The 15,471-nt window shown below is 45.9% G+C and overlaps 1 protein-coding gene across 3 annotated transcripts in view; it reads left to right on the top strand.

The window, feature by feature from the left end:
- FAM163A (family with sequence similarity 163 member A) overlaps positions 1–15,471 on the top strand; it is an 87,344-nt gene that overhangs the window by 27,418 nt on the left and 44,455 nt on the right. Inside the window, exon 1 of one of the 3 annotated variants that reach the window (XM_006036182.2) lies at positions 650–980. The exons of 1 other annotated variant lie outside the window; for it this stretch is intronic. The gene's annotated coding sequence lies outside the window, so the exon portion shown is untranslated. Of the gene's footprint in view, positions 1–649; positions 981–15,471 lie in introns of those variants that run through there. One more of the 3 variants, XM_025192444.1, reaches the window with a different exon arrangement.

The following is a 15,471-nucleotide window of genomic DNA, read 5'->3' as shown; positions in this document are numbered from 1 at the left end:
GCAAGGCAGTGACCTGGACTGTATGTGACGTGTCCACTGAGCAAACAAAACCCACTGAGAAAAACCCTTGTTTCTCTGCTACTTCTTCCTGCTCTAGTAATCTCAGGGCCACTTGTAACAACAACAGGTATGTTTCCAGATGGAAATGGGATTTTTTTTTTTCAAGGTGACTTTGTCCCTTTAAGGCCCAGTTGCCTGCATGGCCCAGTGAAATCAGATGAGCTGGAAGGGAAAGGGAGGCAGAGATGTTATAAAGACAAAAGGGAATAAAGTTATAAAATGATGGTGAGATGAAAAGGAGAGGAGGGAACAGGGTGGGAAGAGAAGAGCTGGAGAGCAAGATGCAGTTGCAAAGGAGAGGAATGTGAATAGCTATGAAGGGAAGGAGCAGCACAGAGATGGAGATTAAGTTAAGCAGGGTAAATGATAACTATCCTGCCAGACGCTGGACTCAGGATATCTGAATGCCATCTGGTAGCTCTCTGTGCTCAATGAGGTATTTGTTAAATCAGAGGCCCAAGGAAGGCCTTCCAGCAAGCTCAGCTTGGCTCTTGTGTTCATGTCGATCAACACAATATGCCTTTAATTGAGGAGGATGGGCAGGGTGTGGAACCCAGTTTCTATTCATGCACACCCTCTGTTTGTACAGGCTCATCTCCTGATGCTGAAATTGGAGGAAGAACAGCCGGTGGCAGATGGAGCGAAATGCAGGGGAATAGAGGAGGCTGCTGGTGTGTGTTACCTGAGTTTTGAGAGACAGAGGTGAAGGATAGCCTGAGACATTTTTCCAGTTCGAGTGTTAAAGCTCAGCAGAGGAGCTTGCTGTAGCAACTGATACAACAAAACATCATTTTTCTCTTGTTTTTCCCCCGGATGTAACCTTTGTTCCCTAACTGCAGCAGGCATGAACTAATACAGAGCTGAAAAAATAGTAGTGAAACAAAATTGATCCAAGGTTATTCGTGTCATGTTGTAAAAAGGTGAGATTTAGCCATGCTCACACTCCTTTCTAGGCACTTTCAAACAAAAATGATTTATTAGTTTGAACAGTCAGCAGGAGCAAATTTTGCTGTTGCTGGCACAAGGATTTGTGAAAAGCAAATTTCACTGTTACATGTAGCAAATATCTGCACATGGTGTTGGATGAGCATCCAATCGGGAAACAGAAACAATACCATGTGAATCTTCTGACCAGTCACAACTCAAATACGGATTACCAAATATGAAATGATTGTTGTTATTTCTACTGCAGTATGGCTAGAGAAACAAACAATAAAACAGATGCTTCCTATGCCAAAAATGATGTAGTCCAAGCTTCACTTCGGTTAATATTTTGTAAGCAGTTCAAATTTTAAGGCATTTGCAGAAAAATGTATTGGAAAATTATGAGGGAACTATATATGAAGTACTTGTGATCTGCTGACAGGGATTCTGTAAGTAGAAAAGGATCTTGTCCTGAATAAATTATTGGTTACAAATTGTTCACACAGTTTGCCAGCTAGTGTCAAATCCATATGTTTCATACCAGTGCCCTGCTTGGGTCAGTTAACCTTCTGTGACCAGAGCCCTTGGCCTCTTTCAGAACAGACACCACTAGTTTGGCTTTTATTGGGAACCTAGTACTTTGTTAGGAGATGGGGGAAGAGGGGGAGAAGGGAAGGGAGGAGAAGGAATTCTGAGAGATGCAGCCAGGAAGGAAACCTAAGGATGGATTGGCAGCTGTTGAGTTACGACTTCTGGCTGCTGCTGTGCCATTGATGTGATTTGTGCAGCTGCAAACTTTTTTCTTTTTTTTTTTATGACCCCCATCTAAGTCAGTGACTGGGATGTCTGGCCCTGGTCACCCTGCCCTAGTTGCAGCACTGTTCCTTGCAGTGCTGCTAGCTGGGGTGGTTGCTGCAGAAGGTCTCTTGAAGGAGCATCCTGCCAGTTTTGTGATGGCTCCTGTTGTCTGTAAGTGCAGTACCAGTGCCTCATGGGGTTCCAGCACAGGGAGCTGTCTTTGTCATTGTTTTTGGGCCAGCCAGAGCTTGTGGAGCAGTAGGTGCCCTTGGCAAGGCAGTGCTGTAATGCCATCAGAGTTCCAGGAACATGAGGCTTGTGGCCATTTATTCCTGTATCAGATTTGCTGACATCAAGAGTAAGCTGTGCAAGGATTCTTGTTGTTGTAAACTTTTTCACAACTGTGCCTGGACTGCTTTTGGTTAGGTAAGTGGACTGTACCATGGGATCTAAAGAGAAATGCCCATCTGTTGGTTGCTGTTATATTCAGATCCTGCTTGACATGATGTAGTCAAAGCCTCTTTTGGCTCCTTCCTATGGCACATGCCTGTGATCCAAGTGTGCTTTGGTGTGCTGGAAATCCACAGACAAATAATTCTAAAGTGCTTGTCCAGCATAACTATGGCTGTGCCAACAAAGGGCTGGGCTAGGTTGATACCACCCTGTGTTGGAACAGATGCTCCCTGTGGCAGAAATGCCACTGTCGGTGCCCCTCTCCCGAGATCTGTCTCCACCAGCCTGGGAGGCGGCGGTTGAATCCCTCACAGCGGGGATCTCCCACCTTGTCTGCATGACAAAAGCCTGGCGCCTGGGAGGCGATGCTCTGGTCACCTGGGCAGAGGGGGGAAGACCCGGCCCTGTGCGCGGGCCCAGGTAGCCAGGGATGCTTTGTAGATTGGTCGGTTTGTAGCCAGTATTGGCAGCTTCGATTGGACTGGCTGCTGAGGTCAGAGAGGTTTTAAAAAGGCCTGGGCCAGGAAGAAGGGCAGCCATTATCCATGCGGTCATCCAGGTGAATCTGAACCTGGCTCTCTCCTCATCACCGCATGCTCCAAGAGTGCCCTGCCTCCAGAGGTTCCTTTGATATTCCTATAAGATTTCTTGATATTGCTCTACCTTTTACCCTGTTTCCGCCCTACCCCTGTAATCAATAAAGTTCTCCTTTGAGACCGGTGTGGGAGACTTATTGAGGGGTGGGTCTAAATTATGCCAAGGAGGCCCCTTAGGTCGGTGGACTAAGGGAGGCTTCCCTAAGTAGCCCCTGACTTGGGGAAGTGCCCCAAGTGCTTGTATTGGGTCTAGTACCCATTGGACAATCAGGCCTGTGTTTTCCAAGGTGCACAGAGCCAGAAGTGAGTCCAGAGCCTTGGATGGTGGCAGCGGGAACCCCAGGCTAGCGGGTGTGCTCCAGGGAAGGGGTTGGCCGGACAGGAGGCACCCCAAGGGAGGCATTCAGAGCCTGGAAGGTGGTCAGGCGCAGGGAGGTGGGCGGCTCAACGCAGGAGCGCCCCCTACTGGCCCGCCACACTCCCCATATTCTGTAGTGTCTGGTTGTTGCAATAGTAAAGGACAATGACATGTCCAGAATGGTGGCCACTGCAGCAGGGTCTTTCAAATGAGACCAGCCTACCCACTGTGTGAATCAGTCCTTGTGTAGATCTCCAGCTTTTCTGCATTGGTCTTGGGCCAGCAGAATTAAATAAAGCAGCCTACTGACAGCCAGCTGCCCACATGTTATAAAAGCAATTCATTTAGCTTGTGATGCCATCAGTACAGATCCAGACCTCGGCAGGTGTTGATTCTGCTCAGCAGAAAACACATGTCCCTGATGGAGAAAAAAGTGGTGTCGAGGGACATAAATGCCACAGAAGAATATGGCATCCTTCATCCCAACATCCCCATAGAACTTTGGCATGAAGTGCATAAATGAGATGAGATATGATCAGTATTTTCCTGTTGTGAAGTCCCCCTCTAGTAGTTGGCCAGCGTCCAACATGTTAAGGACACTAGTGCAAATAATCTGTATAAAACGGACAGGTAAGTTTTGGTTTCCATCTGTTCCTGAAGTGGTAGCTGCTTGCTCATGTTGGGATATGAGCATTGTTGCCAATGCTTGAGAACATTAAGGGATCCACTTGTGTCCAAATCAGCAAAACAACTGAACAATATGTTGGAGTGGAAAACAATGCAGAAAGTTAGGCCACTTCATAGGTCTGTTGTAAGCTCTTACCCCGATACTGTGGTCTGGTCACTTCTGTCTCCCAAAGGACCCTATAGCGTGAGAAGGAGTGCAGGGGTAATTTAGATTCAGGCTTGCTGGGGCATGGGCTGTCCTGTTGTTCTTTTACTATAGCACCTTTGTATAATGAGCTCCTGGTGGGTGACTGGAGCTCCTATGCGACTGTAAAATGCACACATAATAATGGGAATACAATGCATGGAAAAAAACTTCTTTCAAGAGGGACTGAAAAGATTGGGAGGGTTTTACCTTGTAGGAAAGGAATAAGAATAAGCCTGGAGAAAGCATGGAAAAGGGCAAATAGTGTAAAACAGGAACAGGGGAGCAGTCAAGGCGTGTCAGTACTGGCATATTCAAAATTACTTACATTTTACCTTTCTTTACTGTGCTTAGTTAGCCTTTGGAACCCACTGCCCCAAGCTGTCAGTCTACCTAGAAACTACACTGAAGCTATTTCCCCCTGTATGAAGCAGGGCTATGTTGCCTCAATTTAGCTTTACTGTCAAGTTAATGAATGGGTGCATGAACAGTTGTCATGGAGCAGCTGACGTACATCCCCCTTCTCTTCTGTTAGTTTGTCCGCACTTGGACAAGCAGGCCATCTGTGTTCAGTGTGATTGACTGGGATGTGATTATATACCAAAGATAAATGGGAGCAAAACTTTTGAGTCGGGGGTAGTGCCATGGGACAGATGGAGTGGAATAGTAAATGCCAGTGTGCGGCCAGGTTGCCTTTCACAGGCTTTCTGCTGCCCAGCCACTATCTTGCAAGGCAGTGGGCCAAATCTTCAGCTGTTCTACACTGACTACAGTGAAGCTCTGTCAGTGGATATGACCTAAGCCTAAAATGTGGCTTGGCAAGCAGAGGGAACTGCTGATCTTCTAGCTACAGATCGCCCCCATGAAATTCCCTCAGAGGGCACAAAATCATATGCAGTAGTCCCAAAATGTATTTTTGATACAAGTCTACAGAAGGGCTACAGTGCTTTAAAATGAAGTTTGGGTAGTTTTATTTCTGGATCTAAGTTGGCCTCCTTGTATCAAGAGCCTCTGGGGTGTTTCATATGCCTGTCCTCAAGTAGCTTGTGATGATAGTATAGAGCAGAGTTGTCCATAGGCTATGGGGGCTGGGGCCTAGGATTCCCTTCCCTGCTACCCACCATGCAGACTGCACGAGCAGCATGCAACTCCCTGCTCCCTACCATGCAGATCACCCCAGTCGCATGCAGCTCCCTGCCCCACTTCCCCTCCCTTGGGTCCTCTCCACCCATGTGGCTGTGGGAGAAGTAGCTTCAGGGACCTGCAGCCTGTGGGCTACCAGCTGGACAGTCATGGTAGAGTAACAAAAAATCAGATTCTGTCACTTAACGAGATCCTTCTAATTTCAGTTCTTCCTTCTACTTTCTTGGCAGCAGTTGTTCCAGAAAATTCTCCATACCTGACTATGAAAGTAATTCTTAAAGTTGAGCTAGATCTTAACTGCAGTTAAAAAAAAAAAAATCTGAGGCAGTGTTATACAGTGGATAGAGCACTAGACTGGGAATTGGGAGACCTGGGTTTTAGTTCTAGCTCAGAGTCTAGCCATTGGCTTGCTGGGTGACCTTAGGCAAACCACTTCCCCTCTTTGTGCCCTTTTCCCATCTGTAAAACAAGGGTAACCATGCATTTCTCTCCTGTAAAATGCTTTGAGATTTTATAATGAAAAGAATGATCCATGAGCTATGAATCATAAAATGTACAGCAAGCAATCCTATGCAGGATTCAGTATAATCTCACTATGCCTTTGCTGTCAACCATCCATTTCCACAGAGGAAGGCACAGGGAGAGAGACTGGGCCCTTGTAGGTGAAAGTTTGTAAAGAACTGTTATGGGAGGTTGGCTGTTCTATAGCAAAGACAGGGCCCCCCTATCAATGCACTTCTCTAACTCTTACCTATATACATGTACTAAAATGTAATGCTCCAGAAGGGTACTCTTCAGAATGAGACAGCACTATATCCTATTACAAGCAAAACAGGAAGGAGAGAAGCATTCTGTTGATTTTCTGTGGCTAAATGACTTCTAATAGCCCTATTAGGCTAAGAAGCGAGAGTTGATCAAAATTCAGTTTTACTTACCAGAAGTACAGAAGTAACTGTACCTTGCTAGGTGGGATCAAAATACTCCATTGCTTCTCAACCCCTGACCAGCTAGTGGAGTTTCTCATTTAGCTTATAACGCAACTGTAGGAAAAGGGGTTCTAATCATGCTGCTGTCCTGAAGTTCTGGGTGCTGACATGCAGCACCAAGGCAAGAGCAAAGCTGTAGGTCACAATGAGTTTGTTCCAGCACTTAGCACTTGCCTTCATAAACCTTTAATACCACTAATTAGATTCATAATATCTCAATGAGGAACTGCATCTGCGCCTTGTCACAAAATGGCAAAGAGACTAATATGACTTACCCAAGAGCAGAGCAGATCAGTGACAGCTGTGATAACTCAGGAATTTGTTTCCCAGCTGCTTGTTCAGGCTCCTTGGTCCCATTACTTTTGTCCTTGCTAGTAATCTCCATATTGGTATGTTTGTTTTCTAGACTTCTTAGATCTTTATTCCTTGATGTTCTGAAAGGCTTCTTTCCATTAGGACCATTAGGATGTTATATCAGACCATGGGTTCAGGCTACAGAGTTCTAAAATAAAGATGGATTAGTTTAGTTTATTCTTGGATCTGAGTCAGTTGTTTCATATCAAGAGTCCCTGGGGTGCTGCATGTGCCCATCTGCAGCTAGCTTGTGATGTCTGCCTAGAGTAACAAAAAATTAGGTTCTGCCATTTTAAAGCAGTGGTATTCAACCTCTGACCCATGCACCATATCTGGCCAGTGGGGATCCCTATGAATCAGGAAATGTGTTGGTATGGGAACAGTGGCAGTATTCATTCCTACTCCTTTTATTCCTAAATTTCTGAACACAAGAGGAGCCCTGCAGACTGCCCCCACATGGCATCTAGCCCACTGCCTGATCCCATGCCACTCATCTGACCCATGGGGCTTGGAGATTGGTGCCATTGATTTAAAGGCATCCTTCAAATTTCAGGTCCTCCTTCCACTTTCCTGACCGATTGATTCCAGTTCTCAGCAGTTCATCCAGACCATTCTCCATTCCTGAGTAATTCTGAAATACAAACACTTTTGGGTTGAGACAAATTTGTATCATATTAACCCACAGCATTTCATGATAGGAAGAGAATAACTCTCTTCAGCTAGGACTAACTGAAGAAGGAGATGACTGCAGATAGTCAGAATGCAAATCCAAGTTGGGGCTATACACATGCTGTAGCACATCATGGCCAAACTATCACAAAGTGTCAAGGGATTTTCTGGACAACTTCAAAGTGCTACATCATCAATTTATTAGATAGGGAAGACATCCCCTGCAGCAGTCTAGCTGCTGCTGCCAGTCTCTTGCTTCCTTACCAAATAAGAAAGAAGAATGCCAAGTGTTTTCTGGAGGTCTTCCATCCAAGTACTGACCCAGTCCTTACCTTATTGAGCTTATGATCCCATTAGAAATCAAAGCACTAAATTGTAACATTTCATCATCTGTATCAACATTACTTTCACTGGGGAAAAGGCCAGTTTTGCTATTGCTCTTATCCTGTTCAAATCTGAAAGTAAAGCTTTTCAATCTTCTGCTCCAAATTCTGTAATAAACGGCTGTGCTAACTCTATAGGCCAACTTACTCCAGGTACATTGCAACTCAAAAAAAAAAAAATGGTACCAGAACCCAATCTGAGTCCCATGGGCATCAATTGAAGGGAATCTTTATATAGAAATCAACAGACACTGCATTTGCACAGCTCTGGCTAGAATTTGTTTAAAACAAAAAGCCTTTTGTCTCGTTATGTAGTAAACAAGACTAGGAGGAGCCTGTTGAATAATGTCAGCGAATGGGAGCAATGTTACTGTGTAAAGCCCAGTGTAGGACTAGGAAGATGAAATCCACCAAGGATCTAAAACTACATTGAGTCCTTGCAAACTTTACCACAGATAGCACTAAATTCTCCAGGAATGTAATAAGGCAGTGCTAACAATTCCTGGAAGATAGGGACTGAAAAGAAGGTCTAGCGATGCATAATGGGCCCAATCCTCTGGTTACCCCCATGCAGTTCCATTGAGTAGCAGAGATTCCCCCTTTCCTCCCCTTCTTTTCTCTGGAGGAAATCTTTGGACTTGATTTCATTAATGGTTTTGTCTATTCTAATGCATTCACATACCCCAGTCCTTACTTGATGGCTTAAGTAGTCTATCCTGGGGGTGGGCAATCTGCCGCATGATTTGCCACGAGTGGTACGGGCAGCCTCTGTGTGTGGCATCTGGTAGATCAGGGAGGAGACGGACAGTACAGCAACTGATGAGACAAGAAGCAGAACATGGAGGGAGAGATTGGGCAGGGGACACAGAGTAGGAAGCAGAAAGCAGGGCACCAGACTGGGCAGAAGAAGGGGATCAGAGTGGTGCTTGGGGAAGTCACAGGGCTAATTTGTAGCACACCTGCCAAAAGGGTTGGCTGCTACTCATCTATCCTATCCCTAAAGCATGAAGAAAGTATTTATACAGTGCTATCATAGTCATAGGGATAAAATATTATTTGGGGCGGCTGAGTGCACAGACAGACGTGCGCGGCCCACCAACCAGGTAAGTCAGTGGATTGGAAGGGGTAGGGGGAGAGTGCCAGCTGCCGCCAGGCTGTGCCACGTCCCCTGCCTGCTGCAGCTGCCCAGAGCCTGCGCCCAGGCTGCTGTGTGGCCCTTTGCACTACCACTGTTGCCCCATGTTTGGGGGGACTAAGCCCCATTAGCCCCAGCCTTCTGTTGCCAATGGTCATAGTAAAAGGTCCCTTGTCTGAGCTAGTCTTCTCCAGACTGTGCTACTGGGCATTCACTACTTCAGTGCTCAGAGTATTGCTTTTCCCACACTGGGATGACCAGGATTGGGTCCAGTGTTTTAGTAGATTGATCCTGTAAGCAAGATGCAGTGTCCTTGTCTGCTACTATTTTCAATGAGACTTGAAGATGCCTTGCTCCTGCAGGGCCAAGCCCCAGGTGTACAACTATATATATTCACACACATGCATTCTTCTACTCACAGCACAGGGTGTCAGACCTGGGAGCTGTAGAAGGGACCAGCCCTTGGGGTGCATTGAAGGGCAATGAGGGGGCCAAAATGTCTTGAGCAGGGAAATTCAAGCAGATGGGAACTGATGAATTTCCTTCGTTCCCTCCCAGCCATGCTCTTTAACAAAAGTGGCCCTAGAGCAGTGAAGCGGGGACAGCATGTGCAGAGAGCTGGAGGAAAGGGGCTGCTTATTGGCCTGTGTCATGCTGTAGGTCTGTGCAATTCACAAGCTGGAATTTAGCCCTGAGCCCTACAAAAAACCCCCCAAAACTGTAAGTACTTCTGAAGAGACCCTAACATCCCAGCATGTGCAAATGCCTGATTGAACAGTGTTTCTTGAACTTGAGGCGGGAGTGGACCTGAATAACTGCCTGATTGGGCTAATGCTGTCTTTATGATGGTCTGAAATTCTCAGCTGCAGGCCATTGCATCTTCCCTGGAGAAGAACTGGCAAGTGGGTTGAGATGTACAAGGTGTAGGAGGGAACAATGTAAAGCTGAGGCAAGAGATGGGATAAGAGTTCTTGGATTTAGATCCTTGGCTGATGGAATTTGGGATGATTCTAGTGGAGCTTGGAAAAAATGTGAGCTAATTGATTGTGGGGTGCTGGGAGCATCTAGTAATTTGCCCACAATAGAGGAAAAGCCCTAGAACTGTGTAATGCTGAATAAGACCTAGGATCCAACAAAATTCTAGGTGTTAAGATACGCAGGAAGTGCTCAGCACCCAGCAGCTCCTGTTTTGATGCTGGGAAGTCAAAGGAGCTTGGCATTCAGTAGGGTGTGGGAGCAAACAAATGGGGAGAGTTTGCAGGGTAATGTGTCATTTATAAAGGCTGGTGCTGCGTCATATAGGTTATCTCCTCCAGTTGTTAATTCCTTGCTCTGTGATGTGAGCAAGGCTCCAGTTCAGCAAGGCATAAAGGAATCAGGTTTGTAGTCTGACTTCAGTGAAATATAAGCATATATACTTAATATTCATTGTGTGTGTTCATAGATTCTAGGGTTGGAAGGGACCTCAGTGGGCCTTCCAGTCCGAACCCCTGCCCCGGCAGGCAAGAAAAGGGCCACCAAACATGGGATCATGTAATCCCAGCCAGGTCCCTGTCCAGTCTCCTCTTGAAGACCCCCAAAGATGGGGCAAGCACCACTTCCCTTGGAAGCCCAGATCCTGTCAACCCTGACCATGATGAACCTTTTTCTAATGTCTAGTTGAAACCTACTCTCCAGTAGCTTATGGCCATTGTTCTTTGTTGTTCCAGGGGGTGCCCTGATAAACAGACCATCGCCTACTTCCTGTTGCTCTCCCCTTATGAATTTGTCCGCCGCCACAAGGCCCCCTCTCAGCCTTCTCTTGGAGAGGCTGAAGAGGTTAAGGGCCCTTAGCCTTTCCTCGTAGGGCCTTCCCTGCAGGCCTCCAATCAGACAAGTGGCTTTTTTTTGGACCCTCTCCAGGTTGTGCATATCCTGCTTGAACTGCGGCATCCAGAACTGGACACAATACTCTAGCTGTGGCCTGACCAATGCCGCATAGAGGGAGAGGATCACCTCCTTGGACCTGTTTGTGAAGCACCTACAGATGCACAACAAGGTGTGATTTTTGGCTCTGCCAACTACTTCATCACATTGACAACTCGGATGTGTTAAGCCTTCTGGATTGGGACCTGTTGTACAGTTCCAGCTCAACTATTGCATTAAATTCTGGGCATCTTACCAAATGCAGTAGGTGCAGTGTAGAGCAAGGAATACTGCTGGAGATTAAGAGGGTCTGAGTTATGAGGACATATTAAAAGTGTTGATTATTCAAGTCAGGAAAAGTCTTGTATGGAATGTACATACAGCGCCTGCTGTAATGGGGCCCTGATCTTGACTGGGGTTTCTAGACATTACCGTTCTATAAACAATAGCCATATCATGTGTCAAAGAAACAAAGGCAGGGAAGAGGTTTAAGAGTCTGCAACTGCTTAATGCCCAAATAGCGGGAATAAAATATCTGTGACTTATTCCAAAAAGCCAAGAGATGGCATTAATGAATAGTGGTGGATCAGTTGCTTAGCAGTGTCAGGTGGATAAAAATAGAAAAAAATATTATTAAAGTACAAAACGAATCCAATTATTCTGGCAGCTGTTGAAACAAGTCTTGGCCGACAAGGGGAAAGGAATCACTTAGAGAGAGCTTCAGGCAGAGATGAGGAAAACTCTCTGACTTGAGATCTTTTAAATTGGAATAGTCTTTCTAGAGAAGCAGCTGGCCTATTCATGGACTAGAACTTCTAATGCTAGACAAGAAGAGTCATCAGGAAATGCAGTGGCAATAAGGGGCATGATGGGGCAGTTTTTCATTGGTGGAGAGCTAGATTGACAGCCTTCTTCAAGCTCTTATATTCTTTGGAATAACATAAGTGGAATAACACTCTTCATCTCTGGACACACAACATCATCCATAGAGTTACCCCATAGAGTTTGACCTACAGCGTCAAATATGAACAAGGTAAAAAGTGCAAGAAATTTTGGGGGCTTCACCTCATCTGTTGTGGTTATATTACAAAGCTGTGGTCGTGTCCCAAAGAGCAGGGCAGTTCTCAGACAGCCATAGCAGCACTACAGGATCTTGGGTATTATACTTGCTGTATGTGTCATGTAGCCAGTAGTAAAAGCTTCTCACTTTACCATTCATCATCTTCCCAACAAAAAGATCCAGCTTTGCCTTGAGTGGATGCATTAACCCACAAAACCCTAAGGTGCTGCATAGCAAAATCAGGTGAAGTCATTCAGATCTGCTTCTTCAGCTGCTTTAAATCCCCTCAATCTAAGCCCAGAGATGATCTCACCACAGTAGAAGTGCTTTTGGGTCAGTGAGGACTAAACCATTCCCTGTTGTTTGCCTACATAATCTGTTTTGAAAAGGCAGCCCTTGATGCTGTTTTTCCAATTAGTCCTGTTAGATGATTCTGGTAAGACAACAACTGGTCTAATTTAACAGGCAGACATTTCATTGAATTAGCAAGTGCATTGGAGAGTGAGACTGCAGGGTGTGCGCCAGGGAGTTCACCAGTGCAGGAATGGAGGGGCCTGGGTGACATCAGCTTCAGCTTACTTAATATTTTAATTGATAGCCTGTAATTAAGGGAAACATGAAAACAAAGGGCTCAACCCTGCCATCCTTTATTCGTGTGTTAATTGATGCAGCTTAGCCTGAATGAAGATGGGGAGGATGTAGTCTACGCAGAGTGGAAGGTTAACCTCTTACTAGGTCAACATAGACCAGATAACGTGGCCTTGTGCGAAAGTACAGTCAGGCTGGCACATGATCAGGCTCCACACAGGGTCAGGACAGTGGACTGGATCACATCTGTGAAACAACCCCATGCAGGATCCAGCTTATGGATCAACTCCATGCTGCTAGTCTGGCCTGCAGAGCTGGAGCCACCACTAGCCTAGGACTGGGGTGTCAAATATACGGCCTGCAGGCCAAATGTGTTCCACAGAGCTTTGCCATCTGTGAGTGGGCATGGAGCCCTCCACCAAAATCTGAGGTATGGGTCCCCATTGGGGACATGTTAGTGGCAGGGAGCAAGTGATGGCTGCATCTAGATGTGACCCGTGAGGAATTCTTATGGTCCAGATCCAGCCCAGGGGGCTGGGTGAGTTTGCCAACCCTCTTTTAGAGGTTATGGCACTAGACTGGGACTTGGGAAATCAGAGTCCTGTTTCTGGCTCTTGGGATTAGTTAGTACCAGACTTTCAAGGCTCAGAACCCCTGACTGGAGCCAGGTTTGCAAAGTGCTTGGCTCTGAGCAGCTCCCTGTGATGCTACAAAGAGAATTTATTGATTGATTGATTTGAGGAGGGCAGCACCCTATGAGCTTATCTTGCTTGAAAGATCTGGTGCTTAATTTCTCTTTGCATTTGTTTTCCAGATAGGAAGAATATATCCTTTGTGATCTACTTTTGCAAGTTGCTGAGGGAAGGGGACTGTTTCTTGCTCTATGCAAGTACAGTACTTAATACAGTGGACCCCTGTTCCCCACCTGGGGCCTTCAGCAGCTATGCCAGTAATACTAAGATCTACCTCCCATACCTTCTCACTACCTTCCACATCAGTGTATAGTTGGAGTGTGAGATGTTATTGCTCTTACCAGTTGTTGCTGCAAATATGTATCAACTGTAGTGATTATGTCCCCTTAAAAATAAGGCCATCTTCTACTCCCTGTCCCTTGCAGACAACTGGCAGAGGCTGAGCAAGCAGTACTGATCAATGACCCTCCACCTCACTTCTCTTGCACATTGTTTGTGTTCTGTTTGCTATATTATAACAGCTGCAGTGGGGGAGGTTTATGAATGATGCATTATAGAATTAAATGGTGATGTAAATAATTTCACTCAGCTTCATTGCCAGAGACTGCCAACCAATTTAACTTGCCAGCCTACAGCTTGAATGTCAACCAGTTTTCACTGCATCTATTTGGGGTCTACCAAGCAGTGGGGGAGGACTTTTTTGGTTTTTCCCCCCCTCCTTCTTACTCAACCTGGGCAAGAAATTACTCAATAGAGTGAGTAGCACATCTCTGTAGGGGAAGCTATATGCAATGGCAATAAGCTAATTAGAAGCCTGATCCTACACTTTTAAAACCAGTGGGAATTTTACCATTGACTTCAGTGGAGTTGGGCAGAGCCCAAAAGAGAAAATCTGGAGATGAATTAATTGCCCCTTTTGCTATCACTGTATTTCTTCTGGAGTCTGCGTAGGAAGGATTTACTGTATTTTCTTGCATATCACATGCCCCCAAATAAAATGCAACCCTTGTTTTTGGAAGGCAGAACATGAAAAAGTAGATTTTTGCAGTCTTTGCTTATGACAAAATAAGTCCTCCTGGAAACAGTGTGCACCATCTCAGGAAACAATCTGACTGAGCCAGCAGGAACTTCCCGGCGTGTCAGAACAGCAAGAAGACTAGGCTTGGCCCTAGCCCTTGCAAAGGCAGTAGTAAAACTGTTACTTTTTTCTGTAAGTAGTTCTTTATATAAGTTCCTGTAAATAATAAAGCATTTTCACACTGCAGGCCTCATCAAGACACTACAGACTGCATGCAGCAGCCCACTTGCCCTAAGCCAGCTCAGTTGCTACCTCAGGTACAAGCTACAGTGCTCAGCCAATAGCTATGGCTGTGAGGCCCCTGCCACATGTTATGCTTAAGACGTGAGCGACACATTCAAACAATTGTGTTCAATTACACAAAACGTGTAATAATTAATAAGTTTGTGGCTGGTTCCTATCACACCATGAATTAAATGTGTGGCCAGGTGCACCCCTGTGGCTGGGAGCCTTGTTAGCTGGTGGGGCTTCCAGCCACGGGGGTGCACCATGTGCTCCTGCAGCTGGGAGGCCTGTCAGCTGATCAGGGCTCCCAGCTGTGGGGTACATCATGTACCCCTGAACCTGGGAGTTCAGCAGCTGGTGGGGCTTCCAGCCATAGGGGCCCACCCCTGCAGCTGAGCGACTTATCAGCTGATACTGCTGTTGCGTAAGAAGGTACAGTTTGGGGATTTTCTAGTGGGACCAGTTTGGCATCACGCATTTCTCAATGATAGGGGCATGACCCAGGGGACTAATTTTCTGAGTCCAAGGCACTTCAGAAAAGTTAAAGTAATGGTTCTTACTGGATTTACTCACATATCAAATACACCTTTCCCCTCAAAATCACTCCTTCAAAATTAGTGCATATCTTAAGCAGAGAAGCTGATTTTCCTTTGCTGGAATAGAAACACGGAGGAGTATTAGAACATAACTACTTGCTTCTGGCTGCCACTTGTGTCTAGCCCCAGCAAGCAGAAGGGGCAGAATTCTGTATTAACCCACTGGCCCCTGCCAGACATGAAGGTAAAGTTACAACAATTACTGGACTAGATGTCTGAGGCCATTGATCATGTGGAATGTTGACTTCCACCTGGAGGAGGCTGCTAACTCGCTTTCAGCCCAGGTCAGCAGTTAACCATCTAGGGCTGTTCTTAGATTAAAAAAACTTTAGAATTTGTCCAGTTTCCCCATGAAAGATGCTAAAGTCCTAAAAATCTTTGCTGATTTTTTACTTCTTTCTTGGCAGTCTCAGTGGAGAGGTCAATGACTGAAACCTGTGTTCTTGCCTGCAGATCTGATACCCCCATGTCAGATTGGGGCATGTTGATGATGAGAAGCTTGCCTGTGCCACATGCATCCTGTGGAGAGACAAAAAACTCTAGGAAGCAGGGTTGTCAATCCAACAGTTTTCCGAGCAAAGTTCATCATTGCATTGG

Source organism: Alligator sinensis, unplaced genomic scaffold (genome assembly GCF_000455745.1).
Source record: "Alligator sinensis unplaced genomic scaffold, ASM45574v1 scaffold293_2, whole genome shotgun sequence".
NCBI classification, from domain to species: Eukaryota; Metazoa; Chordata; order Crocodylia; family Alligatoridae; genus Alligator; species Alligator sinensis.
Note: the sequence above shows the minus strand (reverse complement) of the source record. Positions and strands in the feature narration are given on the sequence as shown.